The sequence below is a fragment of the Crinia signifera genome, chromosome 5 (assembly GCF_055691185.1).
Source record: "Crinia signifera chromosome 5, ASM5569118v1, whole genome shotgun sequence".
Lineage (NCBI taxonomy): Eukaryota > Metazoa > Chordata > Amphibia > Anura > Myobatrachidae > Crinia > Crinia signifera.
The window spans coordinates 2953961-2974269 of NC_139221.1; the positions used below are offsets into that span (position 1 = coordinate 2953961).

Consider the following 20309-nt stretch of genomic DNA (forward strand, 5'->3'; position numbering starts at 1 on the left):
GGCAGTAGTACTACTATATATGGGGCAGTACTGTGTATGGGATAACCATGTGTATGTGGCAGTAGTACTACTATATATGGGGCAGTACTGTGTATGGGATAACCATGTGTATGTGGCAGTAGTACTACTATATATGGGGCAGTACTGTGTATGGGATAACCATGTGTATGTGGCAGTAGTACTACTATATATGGGGCAGTACTGTGTATGGGATAACCATGTGTATGTGGCAGTAGTACTACTATATATGGGGCAGTACTGTGTATGGGATAACCATGTGTATGTGGCAGTAGTACTACTATATATGGGGCAGTACTGTGTATGGGATAACCATGTGTATGTGGCAGTAGTACTACTATATATGGGGCAGTACTGTGTATGGGATAACCATGTGTATGTGGCAGTAGTACTACTATATATGGGGCAGTACTGTGTATGGGATAACCATGTGTATGTGGCAGTAGTACTACTATATATGGGGCAGTACTGTGTATGGGATAACCATGTGTATGTGGCAGTAGTACTACTATATATGGGGCAGTACTGTGTATGGGATAACCATGTGTATGTGGCAGTAGTACTACTATATATGGGGCAGTACTGTGTATGGGATAACCATGTGTATGTGGCAGTAGTACTACTATATATGGGGCAGTACTGTGTATGGGATAACCATGTGTATGTGGCAGTAGTACTGTGTATGGGGAACTCCTGTGTATAGGGCAATCATGAGATGTAGCAGTACTGTGTATGGAAAAATATTGTGTATGTGAAAGCAGTACTGTGCATGGGGGCAGCCATGTGTATGTGGCAGTAGTACTGTGTATGGGGGCAGTACTGTGTATGGAAAAATCCTGTGTATGTGGCAGTAGTACTGTGTATGGGGGCAGCCCTGTGTATGTGGCAGTAGTACTGTGTATGGGGGCAGCCCTGTGTATGTGGCAGTAGTACTGTGTATGGGGGCAGTCCTGTGTATGGGGGCAGTACTGTGTATGGGGGAAGTCCTGTGTATGTGGCAGTAGTACTGTGTATGGGGGCAGTCCTGTGTATGGGGGCAGTACTGTGCATGGGGGCAGCCCTGTGTATGTGGCAGTAGTACTGTGTATAGGGGCAGTACTGTGTATGGAAAAATCCTGTGTATGTGGCAGTAGTACTGTGTATGGGGGCAGCCCTGTGTATGTGGCAGTAGTACTGTGTATGGGGGCAGCCCTGTGTATGTGGCAGTAGTACTGTGTATGGGGGCAGTCCTGTGTATGGGGGCAGTACTGTGTATGGGGGAAGTCCTGTGTATGTGGCAGTAGTACTGTGTATGGGGGCAGTCCTGTGTATGGGGGCAGTACTGTGTATGGGGGCAGCCCTGTGTATGTGGCAGTAGTACTGTGTATGGGGCAGCCGTGTGTATGTGGCAGTAATACTGTGCATGGGGGAAGCCCTGGGCATGGGGGCAGCCCTGGGCATGGGGTCAGTCCTGTGTATGTGGGCAGCCCTGTGTATGGGGGCAGCCCTGTGTATGTGGCCGTAATACTGTGCATGGGGGCAGCCCTGGGCATGGGGTCAGTCCTGTGCATGGAGGCAGCCCTGTGTATGTGGGCAGCTCTGTGTATGTGGCAGTAGTACTGTGTATGGGGGCAGCCCTGTGTATGTGATAGTAGTACTGTGTATGGGGGCAGTCCTGTGTATGGGGGCAGCCCTGTGTTAGGGGAGGTCTGAACATTCCGAGCAGACACAATTAGTATCTCAGCCGGTTACTCACAGAATGAGCCAGAGGTGAGTGTTCCTGTATAACGAGTTGTGTACTGGAATTACAGCACCGGGAGAAGTCAGTGTCTGCACTGTTCTGTATATGACTGTCATTGTATCATACGGTAATTCTGTCTGTTCTCTATGTGTGTGATGGTGTCACACCGCGGGTACATGTGTGATGGTGTCTGCACTGTTCTGTATATGACTGTCATTGTATCATACGGTAATTCTGTCTGTTCTCTATGTGTGTGATGGTGTCACACCGCGTGTACATGTGTGATGGTGTCTGCACTGTTCTGTATATGACTGTCATTGTATCATACGGTAATTATGTGTGTGATGGTGTCGCACCGCGTGTGTATGTGTCATGGTGTCACACCGCGGGTACATGTGTGATGGTGTCTCACCGCGTGCACGTGTGTGATGGTGTCTCACCGTGTGTACATGTGTGATGGTGTCTCACCGCGTGCACATGTGTGATGGTGTCTCACCGCGTGTACATGTGTGATAGTGTCTGCACTATTCTGTATATGACTGTCATTGTATCATACGGTAATTCTGTCTGTTCTCTATGTGTGTGATGGTGTCACACCGCGTGTACATGTGTGATGGTGTCTGCACTGTTCTGTATATGACTGTCATTGTATCATACGGTAATTATGTCTGTTCTCTATGTGTGTGATGGTGTCACACCGCGTGTACATGTGTGATGGTGTCTGCACTGTTCTGTATATGACTGTCATTGTATCATACGGTAATTATGTCTGTTCTCTGTGTGTGATGGTGTCACACCGCGTGTACATGTGTGATGGTGTCTACACTGTTCTGTATATGACTGTCATTGTATCATATGGTAATTATGTCTGTTCTCTGTGTGTGATGGTGTCGCACCGCGTGTGTATGTGTGATGGTGTCACACCGCGGGTACATGTGTGATGGTGTCTGCACTGTTCTGTATATGACTGTCATTGTATCATACGGTAATTATGTCTGTTCTCTGTGTGTGATGGTGTCACACCGCGTGTACATGTGTGATGGTGTCTGCACTGTTCTGTATATGACTGTCATTGTATCATACGGTAATTATGTCTGTTCTCTGTGTGTGATGGTGTGGCACCGCATGTGTATGTGTGATGGTGTCACACCGCGGGTACATGTGTGATGGTGTCTGCACTATTCTGTATATGACTGTCATTGTATCATACGGTAATTATGTCTGTTCTCTGTGTGTGATGGTGTCACACCGCGTGTACATGTGTGATGGTGTCACACCGCGGGTACATGTGTGATGGTGTCTGCACTGTTCTGTATATGACTGTCATTGTAGCATACGGTAATTATGTCTGTTCTCTGTGTGTGATGGTGTCGCACCGCGTGTGTATGTGTCATGGTGTCACACCGCGGGTACATGTGTGATGGTGTCTCACCGCGTGCACGTGTGTGATGGTGTCTCACCGTGTGTACATGTGTGATGGTGTCTCACCGCGTGTACATGTGTGATGGTGTCTCACCGCGTGTACATGTGTGATGGTGTCTCACCGCGTGTACATGTGTGATGGTGTCACACCACGTGTCATGTGTGATGGTGTCTCACCGCGTGTACATGTGTGATGGTGTCTCACCGCGTGTACATGTGTGATGGTGTCTCACCGCGTGTACATGTGTGATGGTGTCTCACCGCGTGTACATGTGTGATGGTGTCTCACCGCGTGTACATGTGTGATGGTGTCACACCGCGTGTACATGTGTGATGGTGTCACACCGCGTGTACATGTGATGGTGTCTCACCGCGTATACATGTGATGGTGTCTCACTGCGTGTACATGTGTGATGGTGTCTCACCGCGTGTACATGTGATGGTGTCTCACCGCGTGTACATGTGTGATGGTGTCACACCGCGTGTACATGTGATGGTGTCTCACCGCGTGTACATGTGTGATGGTGTCACACCGCGTGTACATGTGTGATGGTGTCACACCGCGTGTACATGTGTGATGGTGTCTCACTGCGTGTACATGTGTGATGGTGTCTCACCGCACGTACATGTGTGATGGTGTCTCACCGCACGTACATGTGTAATGGTATCACACTGCGTGTACATAATAGTATCTTGTTGCATGTATATGTGTGATGGGAGCTCACTGTGTGAACATGTGTGATTACATGTTTAATGGTTTCACATTGCGAGTACATGAGTAGTAGTATCTCATTGCATGTACATGTATAATGGTGTCATACTGCTTATATATATGTATATATTTATACGTGTAATGGTGTCTCGTTGCATGTATATGTGTGATGGGATCTCACTGCATGTACATGTGTAATGGTGTCACACTTTGTGTACATGTGTAGTAAGGTCTCACTGCATACCTCCCAACTTTCTTCATAGCAGAATAGGGACACTCGCACGGCGAGTGAGGGCGCGGCTTATGCCAATTAAGCCGCGCCCCCGCTTTCGGCCGCGAATAGACGCTGTGCGCATGCGCACAGCGTCTATTCGGTCAGATTGGGGGGAACTCCGAACTGACCCCCCCCCCCTCCCCGCAGCGGGACACCGACGGCTGCGGGAGGGACGCAGGAACGTCCACAAAAATTGGGACGTTCCCGCGTTTGACGCGGGACAGTTGGGAGGTATGCACTGCATGTACATGTGTAATAAGGTCTCACTGCATGTACATGTGTAATAAGGTCTCACTGCATGTACATGTGTAATAAGGTATCACTGCATGTACATGTGTAATGGTGTCACACTTTGTGTGCATGTGTAATAGGGTCTCACTGCATGTACATGTGTAATAAGGTCTCACTGCATGTACATGTGTAATAAGGTCTCACTGTATGTACATGTGTAATGGTGTCACACTTTGTGTGCATGTGTAATAAGGTCTCACTGCATGTACATGTGTAATAAGGTCTCACTGCATGTACATGTGTAATGGGGTCACACTTTGTGTGCATGTGTAATACGGTCTCACTGCATGTACATGTGTAATGTTGGCACACTTTGTGAACATGTGTAATGGTGTCTCACTGCATGTACTCGTGTGATGGGATCACACTGCATGTACAGTGACATAACAATAGCCCCGCAGACCCCGCAGGGATTCACCGGTCTGTGCAACGGTCCCGGCTTCCCTCCAGGCTGAAATGGAAAAGGTCCATCATAAAATGTCAGCCTCCATACAGCAGACAGTTCTCTGAAACAGTCTGCTGTATGGGGGCGTACATTTTGTGATGGCCCGTTTTCATACCAGCAGAAGCCAGGAGGGGATCCAGGTCTGACAAAATCTGCGGGTCCCTGGCACAGCGAGCGGAGGGTAAGGCACGGGGGACACAAGGGGGCATGGGTGGTGGGGTGTTAACTTTACTGGGGGGGGGGGGGCTACCTAAATTTTCGGTGGGGGGTGGGCGTGCTATTTAGATAGTTCCGCCACTGTGCATGTACATGTGTGATGGTGTCACAATACGTATTTTATGTGTAATAGTATGTATATGTGTGATGGGATCTTACAGTGGCGGAACTCCTGGAGGCAATGGAGTCATCTGCCACCTGGCGCCAGCTTTAAAGGGGGCATTTGCTGATTTCATTGCCTCCGGAGCCAGAAGTCTGGCGGGAGACTTCCAGCCCGTGTGGGTCAGACTAAGTGTCCCCCAAGCCCCAACACAAACAGGACCCGCTTATTGTACGCTGTGGGTCGCTGCCCATGCATATCTAATGAGCGGCGACCCGCACATTATTCATGCACTGCACCGGGTTCCCGCTCATTAGATATGCACCAGCGGGGACCCGAACATTATATATGCACTGTACTGGGGCCCCGCTCATTAGATATGCACCAACGGCGACCCGCACATTATACATGCACTGCACCGGGTTCCCGCTCATTAGATATGCACCAGCGGCGACCCGAACATTATATATGCACTGCACCGGGTTCCCGCTCATTAGATATGCACCAGCGGCGACCCAAACATTATATATGCACTGCACCGGGTCCCCGCTCATTAGATATGCACCAGTGGCGACCCGCACATTATATATGCACTGCACCGGGTCCCCGCTCATTAGATATGCACCAGCGGTGACCCGCACATTATACATGCACTGCACCGGGTCCCCGCTCATTAGATATGCACCAACGGCGACCCGCACATTATACATGCACTGCACCGGGTTCCCGCTCATTAGATATGCACCAGCGGCGACCCGCACATTATACATGCACTGCACCGGGTTCCCGCTCATTAGATATGCACCAGCGGCGACCCGCACATTATACATGCACTGCACCGGGTTCCCGCTTATTAGATATGCACCGGTGGCGACCCGCACATTATATGTGCACTGCACCGGGTTCCCGCTCATTAGATATGCACTGCACCGGGTTCGCGATCATTAGATATGCACCGGCGGCGACCCGCACATTATATATGCACTGCACCGGGTTCCCGATCATTAGATATGCACCAGCTGTGACCATCACGTTATACACGCACTGCACCGGGTTCCCGCTCATTAGATATGCGCCGGTGGTGACCCGCACATTATATATGCACTGCACCGGGTTCACGCTCATTAGATATGCGCCGGCTGCGATCCGCACATTATACATGCACTGCACCGGGTCCCCGCTCATTAGATATGCACCGGCGGCGACCCGCACATTATACATGCACTGCACCGGGTTCCCGATCATTAGATATGCAATAGCGGCGACCCGCACATTATACATGCACTGCACCGGGTCCCCGCTCATTAGATATGCACCAGCGGCGACCCGCACATTATATATGCACTGAACCGGGTCCACGCTCATTAGATATGCGCCAACGGCGACCCGCACATTATACATGCACTGCACCGGGTTCCCGCTCATTAGATATGCACCGGTGGCGACCCGCACATTATATATGCACTGCTCCGGGTCCCCGCTCATTAGATATGCACCGGTGGCGACCCGCAAATTATATATGCACTGCACCGGGTTCCCGCTCATTAGATATGCACCGCACCGGGTTCGCGATCATTAGATATGCACCGGCGGCGACCCGCACATTATATATGCACCGCACCGGGTTCCCGATCATTAGATATGCACCAGCTGTGACCATCACGTTATACATGCACTGCACCGGGTTCCCGCTCATTAGATATGCGCCGGTGGTGACCCGCACATTATATATGCACTGCACCGGGTTCACGCTCATTAGATATGCGCCGGCTGCGATCCGCACATTATACATGCACTGCACCGGGTCCCCGCTCATTAGATATGCACCAACGGTGACCCGCACATTATACATGCACTGCACCGGGTTCCCGCTCATTAGATATGCACCAGCGGCGACCCGAACATTATACATGCACTGCACCGGGTCCCCGCTCATTAGATATGCACCAGCGGCGACCCGCACATTATATATGCACTGCACCGGGTCCCCGCTCATTAGATATGCACCAGCGGCGACCCGCACATTATATATGCACTGCACCGGGTCCCCGCTCATTAGATATGCACCAGCGGCGACCCGCACATTATACATGCACTGCATCGGGTCCCCGCTCATTAGATATGCACCGGCGGCGACCCGCACACTATATATGCACTGCACTGGGTCCCCGCTTATTAGATATGCGCCGGCGGCGACCCGCACATTATATATGCACTGCACCGGGTCCCCGCTCATTAGATATGCGCAGGTGGTGACCCGCACATTATATATGCACTGGATGGTGTCTCACTGCATGTATACGTGTAATGATGTCACACTGCCTGTACATGTGTAATGGTGTCTCACTGCATGTATACGTGTAAAGATGTCACACTGCCTGTACATGTGTGATGGTGTCTCATACCCCCACTATCCACGTCGGCGTGGAGTTGAGAATAGAAAGTGTGGCGAGCGCAGCGAGCCACCGCGCCCGAAGCGTGGCGAGCGCAGCGAGCCCCACGAGGGGACGCGGATACCTTCACAGGTATCGGAGTCCCCTCGCGGCCTTCACAGGTATCCGCGTGCGCTCGCCACGCTTCAGGCTCGGTGGCTTGCTGCGCTCGCCACACTTTCTATTCTGAACTCCACGCCGACGTGGATAGTGGGGGTATGAAAAGGTCGGAGGACACGTACCGCCGCCGCTCGCCACGCTTCGGGTTCACGTTTATAGTGGGGGGGGGGGTGCATTTAACATTGTAAGCACCCATTAGGGTGCTTATACAATGTTTAATCGCACCGGGATGGTGTCTCACTGCATGTATACGTGTAATGATGTCACACTGCCTGTACATGTGTAATGGTGTCTCACTGCATGTATACGTGTAATGATGTCACACTGCATGTACATGTGTAAAAGTGCCACACTGCCTGTACATGTGTGATGGTGTCTCACTGTGTGTATACGTGTAATGATGTCACACTGCATGTACATGTGTAATAGTGCCACACTGCCTGTACATGTGATAGTGTCTCACTGCATGTATACGTGAATGGTGTCACACATTGTGTACATGTGTAATAGTGCCACACTGTCTCAACGTTTGTGATGGTGTCTCACTGCATGTATACGTGTAATGATGCCACACTGCCTGTACATGTGTGATGGTGTCTCACTGCGTGTATACGTGTAATGATGTCACACTGCCTGTACATGTGTGATGGTGTCTGACTGCGTGTATACGTGTAATGGTGTCACACTGCCTGTACATGTGTGATGGTGTCTCACTGCGTGTATACGTGTAATGATGTCACACTGCCTGTACATGTGTGATGGTGTCTCACTGCGTGTATACGTGTAATGATGTCACACTGCCTGTACATGTGTGATGGTGTCTCACTGCGTGTATATGTGTAATGATGTCACACTGCCTGTACATGTGTGATGGTGTCTCACTGCATATACTGTACATGTGTAATAGGGTCTCACAGCGTGTATATGTGTAATGATGTCACACATTGTGTACATATGTCATAGGGTCTCACTGTGTGTACATGTGTAATAGGGTTTCATGGCGTGTACATGTGTGATGGTGTCTCACTGCGTGTATACGTGTAATGATGTCACACTGCCTGTACATGTGTGATGGTGTCTCACTGCATGTATACGTGTAATGATGTCACACTGCCTGTACATGTGTGATGGTGTCTCACTGCATGTATACGTGTAATGATGTCACACTGCCTGTACATGTGTGATGGTGTCTCACTGCATGTATACGTGTAATGATGTCACACTGCCTGTACATGTGTGATGGTGTCTCACTGCATGTATACGTGTAATGATGTCACACTGCCTGTACATGTGTGATGGTGTCTCACTGTGTGTATACGTGTAATGGTGTCACACATTGTTACGTTACATGTGTAAAAAAGTCTCACTGCATATACTGTACATGTGTGATGGTGTCTCACTGTGTGTATACGTGTAATGGTGTCACACATGGTTACGTTACATGTGTAATAAAGTCTCACTGCATATACTGTACATGTGTAATAGGGTCTCACAGCGTGTATACGTGTAATGATGTCACACATTGTGTACATAGGTCATAGGGTCTCACTGTGTGTACATGTGTAATAGGGTTTCACGGCGTGTACATGTGTGATGGTGTCTCACTGCGTGTATACGTGTAATGATGTCACACTGCCTGTACCTGTGTGATGGTGTCTCACTGCATGTATACGTGTAATGATGTCACACTGCCTGTACATGTGTGATGGTGTCTCACTGCATGTATACGTGTAATGATGTCACACTGCCTGTACATGTGTGATGGTGTCTCACTGTGTGTATACGTGTAATGGTGTCACACATTGTTACGTTACATGTGTAAAAAAGTCTCACTGCATATACTGTACATGTGTGATGGTGTCTCACTGTGTGTATACGTGTAATGGTGTCACACATTGTTACGTTACATGTGTAATAAAGTCTCACTGCATATACTGTACATGTGTAATAGGGTCTCACAGCGTGTATACGTGTAATGATGTCACACATTGTGTACATATGTCATAGGGTCTCACTGTGTGTACATGTGTAATAGGGTTTCACGGCGTGTACATGTGTGATCGAGTCTCACTGCGTGTATACGTGTAATGATGTCACACTGCCTGTACATGTGTGATGGTGTCTCACTGTGTGTATACGTGTAATGGTGTCACACATTGTTACGTTACATGTGTAATAAAGTCTCACTGCATATACTGTACATGTGTAATAGGGTCTCACAGAGTGTATACGTGTAATGATGTCACACATTGTGTACATATGTCATAGGGTCTCACTGTGTGTACATATGTAATAGGGTTTCACGGCGTGTACATGTGTGATGGTGTCAAACTTTAGGGGTTATTCTGAATTCACTCGGGAAAGGCACAATCACTCTCTAATGGTCAAAACTATGTGCACTGCAGGTGGGGCAGATGTAACTTGTGCAGAGAGAATTAGATTTGGGTGGGGTTTTTCTTCAAACTGAGATCTATATTGCAGTGTAAAAATAAAGCAGCCAGTATTTACCCTGCACAGAAACAAAATAACTCACCCAAATCTAATTCTCTCTGCACGTTACATCTGCCCCACCTGCAGTGCACATGGTTTATAACCCCCTTTGTGTACATGTGTAATAGGGGGCCAGATGCACTAAGCTTCAAAAGTGATAAAATGGAGAGTGATAAACAGCCAGCCAATCAGCTCCTGTCTGACATTTTTCAAACACAGTCTGTGACCTGGCAGGTAGGAGCTGATTGGCTGGCTGTGTATCACTGTGACATGACAGGTAGGAGCTGATTGGCTGGCTGTTATCCCTCTCCATTTTATTACTTCTGAAGCTTAGTGCATCTGGCCCAAAGTCTCAATGTGTAATGTTGTCACACTGCGTGTACACGTGTAATGATGTCACACTGCGTGTACACGTGTAATGATGTCACACTGCGTGTACACGTGTAATGATGTCACACTGCGTGTACACGTGTAATGATGTCACACTGCGTGTACACGTGTAATGATGTCACACTGCGTGTACACGTGTAATGATGTCACACTGCGTGTGCATGTGTAATGATGTCACACTGCGTGTACATGTGTAATGTTGTCACACTGCGTGTACATGTGTAATGATGTCACACTGCGTGTACATGTGTAATGTTGTCACACTGCCTGTGCATGTGTAATGATGTCACACTGCGTGTACACGTGTAATGATGTCACATTGCGTGTACACGTGTAATTATGTCACACTGCGTGTACACGTGTAATGATGTCACACTGCGTGTACACGTGTAATGATGTCACACTGCGTGTACATGTGTAATGATGTCACACTGCGTGTACATGTGTAATGTTGTCACACTGCCTGTACATGTGTAATGATGTCACACTGCGTGTACATGTGTAATGATGTCACACTGCGTGTACACGTGTAATGATGTCACACTGCGTGTACACGTGTAATGATGTCACACTGCGTGTACATGTGTAATGTCACACTGCGTGTACATGTGTAATGATGTCACACTGCGTGTACATGTGTAATGATGTCACACTGCGTGCACATGTGTAATGATGTCACACTGCGTGTACATGTGTAATGATGTCACACTGCGTGTACACGTGTAATGATGTCACACTGCGTGTACACGTGTAATGATGTCACACTGCCTGTACACGTGTAATGATGTCACACTGCGTGTACATGTGTAATGATGTCACACTGCGTGTACATGTGTAATGATGTCACACTGCGTGTACACGTGTAATGATGTCACACTGCGTGTACATGTGTAATGATGTCACACTGCGTGTACACGTGTAATGATGTCACACTGCCTGTACACGTGTAATGATGTCACACTGCCTGTACACGTGTAATGATGTCACACTGCGTGTACACGTGTAATGATGTCACACTGCGTGTACATGTGTAATGATGTCACACTGCGTGTACATGTGTAATGATGTCACACTGCGTGTACACGTGTAATGATGTCACACTGCCTGTACACGTGTAATGATGTCACACTGCCTGTACACGTGTAATGATGTCACACTGCCTGTACATGTGTAATGATGTCACACTGCGTGTACATGTGTAATGATGTCACACTGCGTGTACACGTGTAATGATGTCACACTGCGTGTACACGTGTAATGATGTCACACTGCGTGTACATGTGTAATGTCACACTGCGTGTACATGTGTAATGATGTCACACTGCGTGTACATGTGTAATGATGTCACACTGCGTGTACATGTGTAATGATGTCACACTGCGTGTACATGTGTAATGATGTCACACTGCGTGTACACGTGTAATGATGTCACACTGCCTGTACACGTGTAATGATGTCACACTGCGTGTACACGTGTAATGATGTCACACTGCGTGTACATGTGTAATGATGTCACACTGCGTGTACACGTGTAATGATGTCACACTGCGTGTACATGTGTAATGATGTCACACTGCGTGTACACGTGTAATGATGTCACACTGCGTGTACACGTGTAATGATGTCACACTGCCTGTACACGTGTAATGATGTCACACTGCCTGTACACGTGTAATGATGTCACACTGCGTGTACATGTGTAATGATGTCACACTGCGTGTACATGTGTAATGATGTCACACTGCGTGTACATGTGTAATGATGTCACACTGCGTGTACATGTGTAATGTTGGCACACTTTGGGGGAAATTTACTAATACAAATATGAAAATTTGTATTTGTATTCTTAATACGCCTGAACATGAATGCATAGGCTTTTATAGCCGTATTCCGGATTTACTAATCAGTCATATTTGACTGATTCAGATTTTCACATGGTGTATGGATTTGTATACTTTTGCCGATATGAATTCGTATTTTTAAATAATAATAATAATACAAAACGGCATGTGGTCCCCCCTCGGCATAACCAGCCCCAGGCTCACAGAGCCAGTCCTGGTTTTAAAAAATCAGGTAAACAATCAAGTAGGGTTCCCCTGGTTCCAAAATACGGGGACAAAATGACTAGGGGTCCCCCGTATTTTAAGAACCAGCACCAGGCCCAACCAGCCAGAAGGATAATGTCACAGCCGGGGGACACTTATTATATAAGGCCAAAACATTACCCTCTGACCGGTCAGGGTTCCTGGGGTCCCCTCCAGAATTTCCCTACCCAGGTTGAAGCCTGGGGCTGTCCCCAGTGGCCCTGGAGTGGTGGCCACCGGGCTGATAACTGGTGTAAAAATAGAAAAAACATTGGGTTTTGCTGTGGAACTAGTGACTCCTGATTGTCTGCTAGGCGGCTAATAGTGGTATTCGGGAGGAGGAGCCGCCGGAGCCTGCACGGATCTGACTGATATGACGGATCTGACTGATATGACGGATCTGACTGATCCGTGCAGGCTTCTGGCAAATAATCCAGGAAAATGAAGTGTATTTTCCTGGCAATTAGCAGCCGTATCCCGCTAATTGCCGGAAGTAATAGTAAATTAGTAATCACCATTTTTTTAATGGTGATTACTATTCGTATTCTGCCGATGGCGTATACATTCGTATTGGTAAATACAAATACGAATGTGCCATGAATACGAATATGAATTATCGTATTTTCAGGATAGTAAATCCTGTTAACACAAATCCGCCTAAAAAAATTGTATTTTGCAGTACAAATATGATTTGTTTAGACATATTTGCAATAGTAAATTTCCCACTTTGTGTACCTGTGTAATAGGGTCTCACTGCATGTAAATGTGTAATGGTGGCACACTTTGGAGGTTATTCTGATCGGTGCGGCCAAACGTGCGTACGTTCGCAATTAACGTACGCTCTCCGTACGCGGCCGTTGGGGTTAGGTCCACCCACAACTCTGCCGCATTCGTACGGCCAGAAACATCGGCAAAGGGGAGTGGCGTACAATTGAGCGTACGCCAACGTACACGGACGGGCCAGCCCTTACACTCCGACAACTGGCGTACAATTGAGCGTACACCACCGTTTACGGACGTCTCTCGGCCGTCTTCCCACCGACTTCTTGCGGCTATCTGAGCGTACGCCAGCTTGCACGGACGGGTCCCTATTGTTTTCAATAGAAAAGTCAGCTTATGTCACCGCTCGTGAGAGTGAGCGTACGTCCGTGCACGCTGGCATACCCTTCACATATATGGACCTGCAAATCTTGCCTTTCAACTATTATTATGAAAATTAATTAATTGATTGAATTAATTAATGTGCAAAATAGTGGGCATGGGCTTAAAACATTGCTGAAACATCCTTTGTAGGTGTTAGATGTGGTTTATGTTATTGTATCATAAATACAAAACCTATGTTTGTATTAGAGTGAACACGTTGACACATGTCGACTTGTGTAGATTGAGTGTGCTACTGTGTAAAGTCTATGAAAGCACGTAGTGAATGTGTCTAACTGTTTAGCAAATAGCTACCTTAGCATATATAAGCAGGTCTTAAAAAGATTCTTACCTTAAATTAAACAAACCTTTAAATGTCGAGAAGTATAGAAAGATAAGCTTCCAATGTGTTTGAGTGCTGTGTGTGGCTTGCAGGTAGTGAAATCATGGTTTGGACTTAATAGACTGCAGCATTGCTTATTACATTCAGGTGTATGTGTTTGGTAGTAATCCGCGTAAATTAGCTAACCCAGGCGCACGCTGGCATGCGGTATCTGTAGGGGTGGTTTGAGATGGCGGTTGGCGGCCGCCTGTTTTGTGTCCGAAATGAACGGTGCTTTAGTCGATCGTGCGGTAGTAGCACCGCTCATTTTTGGTGCACACCCCCGTGTACACCCATATTTACGCCCATTTTCCCTCATTATTTCGGCCGCTCCCCTCATCACGCCCCTATGCCGCCCCCAATGCCCGTACACTCGCGTATAGGTTTTTTCGCACGTAGAGACCCGGCCGTAAGCGTTGTGGAGTGTTCGCGCCTGCGCATTAGCGAATGTACGCATGCGCAGATCATAAAAAATCCCGGGACGTACGCGTACGGCCCGGCCGCTCCAACCAGAATAAGGCCCTTTGTGTACATGTGCAACGCCGTACTTATAGCACACCTTAGAACAATACAGGTAACACAGAACTAAACTAAGAGATGCGGGTATACATGGTAGGTGAGTAAGAGCTCTGAGATATAGTAAAGTGAGTGAGAGGAGATGCGGGTATAGATGGTAGGTGAGTAAGAGAGCTGAGATGTAGGGAAGTGAGTGAGAAGAGATGCGGATATAGATGGTAGGTGAGTAAGAGAGCTGAGGTATAGGGAAGTGAGTGAGAAGAGATGCGGGTATAGATGGTAGGTGAGTAAGAGAGCTGATATATAGGGAAGTGAGTGAGAAGAGATGCGGGTATAGATGGTAGGTGAGTAAGAGAGCTGAGATATAGGGAAGTGAGTGAGAAGAGATGCGGGTATAGATGTTAGGTGAGTAAGAGAGCTGAGATATAGGGAAGTGAGTGAGAAGAGATGCGGGTATAGATGGTAGGTGAGTAAGAGAGCTGAGATATAGAGAAGTGAGCGAGAAGAGATGCAGGTATAGATTGTAGGTGAGTAAGAGAGCTGAGATGTAGGGAAGTGAGTGAGAAGAGATGCGGGTATAGATGGGAGGTGAGTAAGAGAGCTGAGATATAGGGAAGTGAGTGAGAAGAGATGCAGGTATAGATAGTAGGTGAGTAAGAGAGCAGAGATGTAGGGAAGTGAGTGAGAAGAGATGCGGATATAGATAGTAGGTGAGTAAGAGAGCTGAGATGTAGGGAAGTGAGTGAGAAGAGATGCGGGTATAGATGGTAGGTGAGTAAGAGAGCTGAGATATAGGGAAGTGAGTGAGAAGAGATGCAGGTATAGATGGTAGGTGAGTAAGAGAGCTGAGATATAGGAAAGTGAGTGAGAAGAGATGCGGGTATAGATGGTAGGTGAGTAAGAGCTGAGATATAGGGAAGTGAGTGAGAAGAGATGCGGATATAGATGGTAGGTGAGTAAGAGAGCTGAGATGTAGGGAAGTGAGTGAGAAGAGATGCGGATATAGATAGTAGGTGAGTAAGAGAGCTGAGATGTAGGGAAGTGAGTGAGAAGAGATGCGGGTATAGATGGTAGGTGAGTAAGAGAGCTGAGATATAGGGAAGTGAGTGAGAAGAGATGCAGGTATAGATGGTAGGTGAGTAAGAGAGCTGAGATATAGGAAAGTGAGTGAGAAGAGATGCGGGTATAGATGGTAGGTGAGTAAGAGCTGAGATATAGGGAAGTGAGTGAGAAGAGATGCGGATATAGATGGTAGGTGAGTAAGAGAGCTGAGATGTAGGGAAGTGAGTGAGAAGAGATGCAGGTATAGATGGTAGGTGAGTAAGAGAGCTGAGATGTAGGGAAGTGAGTGAGAAGAGATGCTGTTATAGATGATAGGTGAGTAAGAGAGCTGAGATATAGGGAAGTGAGTGAGAAGAGATGCGGGTATAGATGGTAGGTGAGTAAGAGAGCTGAGATATAGGGAAGTGAGTGAGAAGAGATTCAGGTATAGATTGTAGGTGAGTAAGAGAGCTGAGATGTAGGGAAGTGAGTGAGAAGAGATGCAGGTATAGATGGTAGGTGAGTAAGAGAGCTGAGATGTAGGGAAGTGAGTGAGAAGAGATGCAGGTATAGATGATAGGTGAGTAAGAGAGCTGAGATGTAGGGAAGTGAGTGAGAAGAGATGCGGGTATAGATGGTAGGTGAGTAAGAGAGCTGAGATATAGGAAAGTGAGTGAGAAGAGATGCGGGTATAGATGGTAGGTGAGTAAGAGCTGAGATATAGGGAAGTGAGTGAGAAGAGATGCGGATATAGATGGTAGGTGAGTAAGAGAGCTGAGATGTAGGGAAGTGAGTGAGAAGAGATGCAGGTATAGATGGTAGGTGAGTAAGAGAGCTGAGATGTAGGGAAGTAAGTGAGAAGAGATGCGGGTATAGATGGTAGGTGAGTAAGAGAGCTGAGATATAGGAAAGTGAGTGAGAAGAGATGCGGGTATAGATGGTAGGTGAGTAAGAGCTGAGATATAGGGAAGTGAGTGAGAAGAGATGCAGGTATAGATGGTAGGTGAGTAAGAGAGCTGAGATATAGGGAAGTGAGTGAGAAGAGACGCTGGTATAGATGGTAGGTGAGTAAGAGAGCTGAGATATAGGGAAGTGGGTGAGAAGAGATGCGGGTATAGATGGTAGGTGAGTAAGAGCTGAGATATAGGGAAGTGAGTGAGAAGAGATGCAGGTATAGATGGTAGGTGAGTAAGAGAGCTGAGATATAGGAAAGTGAGTGAGAAGAGATGCGGGTATAGATGGTAGGTGAGTAAGAGCTGAGATATAGGGAAGTGAGTGAGAAGAGATGCAGGTATAGATGGTAGGTGAGTAAGAGAGCTGAGATATAGGGAAGTGAGTGAGAAGAGACGCTGGTATAGATGGTAGGTGAGTAAGAGAGCTGAGATGTAGGGAAGTGAGTGAGAAGAGATGCGGGTATAGATGGTAGGTGAGTGAGAGCTGAGATATAGGGAAGTGAGTGAGAAGAGATGCAGGTATAGATTGTACATGAGTAACAGAGCTGAGATGTAGGGAAGAGAGTGAGAAGAGATGCGGATATAGATGGTAGGTGAGTAAGAGAGCTGAGATATAGGGAAGTGAGTGAGAAGAGATGCGGGTATAGATGGGAGGTGAGTAAGAGAGCTGAGATGTAGGGAAGTGAGTGAGAAGAGATGCGGGTATAGATGGGAGGTGAGTAAGAGAGCTGAGATATAGGGAAGTGAGTGAGAAGAGATGCAGGTATAGATAGTAGGTGAGTAAGAGAGCAGAGATGTAGGGAAGTGAGTGAGAAGAGATGCGGATATAGATAGTAGGTGAGTAAGAGAGCTGAGATGTAGGGAAGTGAGTGAGAAGAGATGCGGGTATAGATGGTAGGTGAGTAAGAGAGCTGAGATATAGGGAAGTGAGTGAGAAGAGATGCAGGTATAGATGGTAGGTGAGTAAGAGAGCTGAGATATAGGAAAGTGAGTGAGAAGAGATGCGGGTATAGATGGTAGGTGAGTAAGAGCTGAGATATAGGGAAGTGAGTGAGAAGAGATGCGGATATAGATGGTAGGTGAGTAAGAGAGCTGAGATGTAGGGAAGTGAGTGAGAAGAGATGCGGATATAGATAGTAGGTGAGTAAGAGAGCTGAGATGTAGGGAAGTGAGTGAGAAGAGATGCGGGTATAGATGGTAGGTGAGTAAGAGAGCTGAGATATAGGGAAGTGAGTGAGAAGAGATGCAGGTATAGATGGTAGGTGAGTAAGAGAGCTGAGATATAGGAAAGTGAGTGAGAAGAGATGCGGGTATAGATGGTAGGTGAGTAAGAGCTGAGATATAGGGAAGTGAGTGAGAAGAGATGCGGATATAGATGGTAGGTGAGTAAGAGAGCTGAGATGTAGGGAAGTGAGTGAGAAGAGATGCAGGTATAGATGGTAGGTGAGTAAGAGAGCTGAGATGTAGGGAAGTGAGTGAGAAGAGATGCTGTTATAGATGATAGGTGAGTAAGAGAGCTGAGATATAGGGAAGTGAGTGAGAAGAGATGCGGGTATAGATGGTAGGTGAGTAAGAGAGCTGAGATATAGGGAAGTGAGTGAGAAGAGATTCAGGTATAGATTGTAGGTGAGTAAGAGAGCTGAGATGTAGGGAAGTGAGTGAGAAGAGATGCAGGTATAGATGGTAGGTGAGTAAGAGAGCTGAGATGTAGGGAAGTGAGTGAGAAGAGATGCAGGTATAGATGATAGGTGAGTAAGAGAGCTGAGATGTAGGGAAGTGAGTGAGAAGAGATGCCGGTATAGATGGTAGGTGAGTAAGAGAGCTGAGATATAGGAAAGTGAGTGAGAAGAGATGCGGGTATAGATGGTAGGTGAGTAAGAGCTGAGATATAGGGAAGTGAGTGAGAAGAGATGCGGATATAGATGGTAGGTGAGTAAGAGAGCTGAGATGTAGGGAAGTGAGTGAGAAGAGATGCAGGTATAGATGGTAGGTGAGTAAGAGAGCTGAGATGTAGGGAAGTAAGTGAGAAGAGATGCGGGTATAGATGGTAGGTGAGTAAGAGAGCTGAGATATAGGAAAGTGAGTGAGAAGAGATGCGGGTATAGATGGTAGGTGAGTAAGAGCTGAGATATAGGGAAGTGAGTGAGAAGAGATGCAGGTATAGATGGTAGGTGAGTAAGAGAGCTGAGATATAGGGAAGTGAGTGAGAAGAGACGCTGGTATAGATGGTAGGTGAGTAAGAGAGCTGAGATATAGGGAAGTGGGTGAGAAGAGATGCGGGTATAGATGGTAGGTGAGTAAGAGCTGAGATATAGGGAAGTGAGTGAGAAGAGATGCAGGTATAGATGGTAGGTGAGTAAGAGAGCTGAGATATAGGAAAGTGAGTGAGAAGAGATGCGGGTATAGATGGTAGGTGAGTAAGAGCTGAGATATAGGGAAGTGAGTGAGAAGAGATGCAGGTATAGATGGTAGGTGAGTAAGAGAGCTGAGATGTAGGGAAGTGAGTGAGAAGAGATGCGGGTATAGATTGTAGGTGAGTAAGAGAGCTGAGATGTAGGGAGGTGAGTGAGAAGAGATGCAGGTATAGATGGTAGGTGAGTAAGAGAGCTGAGATATAGGGAAGTGAGTGAGAAGAGATGCAGGTATAGATGGTAGGTGAGTAAGAGAGCTGAGATATAGGAAAGTGAGTGAGAAGAGATGCGGGTATAGATGGTAGGTGAGTAAGAGCTGAGATATAGGGAAGTGAGTGAGAAGAGATGCGGGTATAGATGGTAGGTGAGTAAGAGAGCTGAGATGTAGGGAAGTGAGTGAGAAGAGATGCTGTTATAGATGATAGGTGAGTAAGAGAGCTGAGATGTAGGGAAGTGAGTGAGAAGAGATGCAGGTATAGATGGTAGGTGAGTAAGAGAGCTGAGATGTAGGGAAGTGAGTGAGAAGAGATGCGGGTATAGATGGTAGGTGAGTAAGAGAGCTGAGATGTAGGGAAGTGGGTGAGAAGAGATGCAGGTATAGATGGTAGGTGAGTAAGAGAGCTGAGATGTAGGGAAGTGAGTGAGAAGAGATGCAGGTATAGATGGTAGGTGAGTAAGAGAGCTGAGATATAGGGAAGTGAGTGAGAAGAGATGCTGGTATAGATGGTAGGTGAGTAAGAGAGCTGAGATATAGGGAAGTGAGTGAGAAGAGATGCAGGTATAGATGGTAGGTGAGTGAGAGAGCTGAGATGTAGGGAAGTGAGAGAGAAGAGATGCGGGTATAGATGGTAGGTGAGTAAGTGAGCTGAGATGTAGGGAAGTGAGTGAGAAGAGATGCTGGTATAGATGGTAGGTGAGTAAGAGAGCTGAGATATAGGGAAGTGAGTGAGAAGAGATGCTGGTATAGATGGTAGGTGAGTAGGAGAGCTGAGATATAGGGAAGTGAGTGAGAAGAGATGCAGGTATAGATGGTAGGTGAGTAAGAGAGCTGAGATGTAGGGAAGTGAGTGAGAAGAGATGCAGGTATAGATGGTAGGTGAGTAAGAGAGCTGAGATGTAGGGAAGTGAGAGAGAAGAGATGCGGGTATAGAT

The 20309-nt window shown here is 47.2% G+C and overlaps 1 protein-coding gene across 2 annotated transcripts in view; it reads left to right on the top strand.

The window, feature by feature from the left end:
- The first annotated feature begins 1748 nt into the window (after positions 1-1748).
- The window catches only part of SLC4A2 (solute carrier family 4 member 2), a 255691-nt gene continuing 237130 nt past the window's right edge, over positions 1749-20309 (top strand). Inside the window, exon 1 of one of the 2 annotated variants that reach the window (XM_083186515.1) lies at positions 1749-1767. The gene's annotated coding sequence lies outside the window, so the exon portion shown is untranslated. Of the gene's footprint in view, positions 1768-1846; positions 1866-20309 lie in introns of those variants that run through there. The other variant, XM_083186516.1, reaches the window with a different exon arrangement.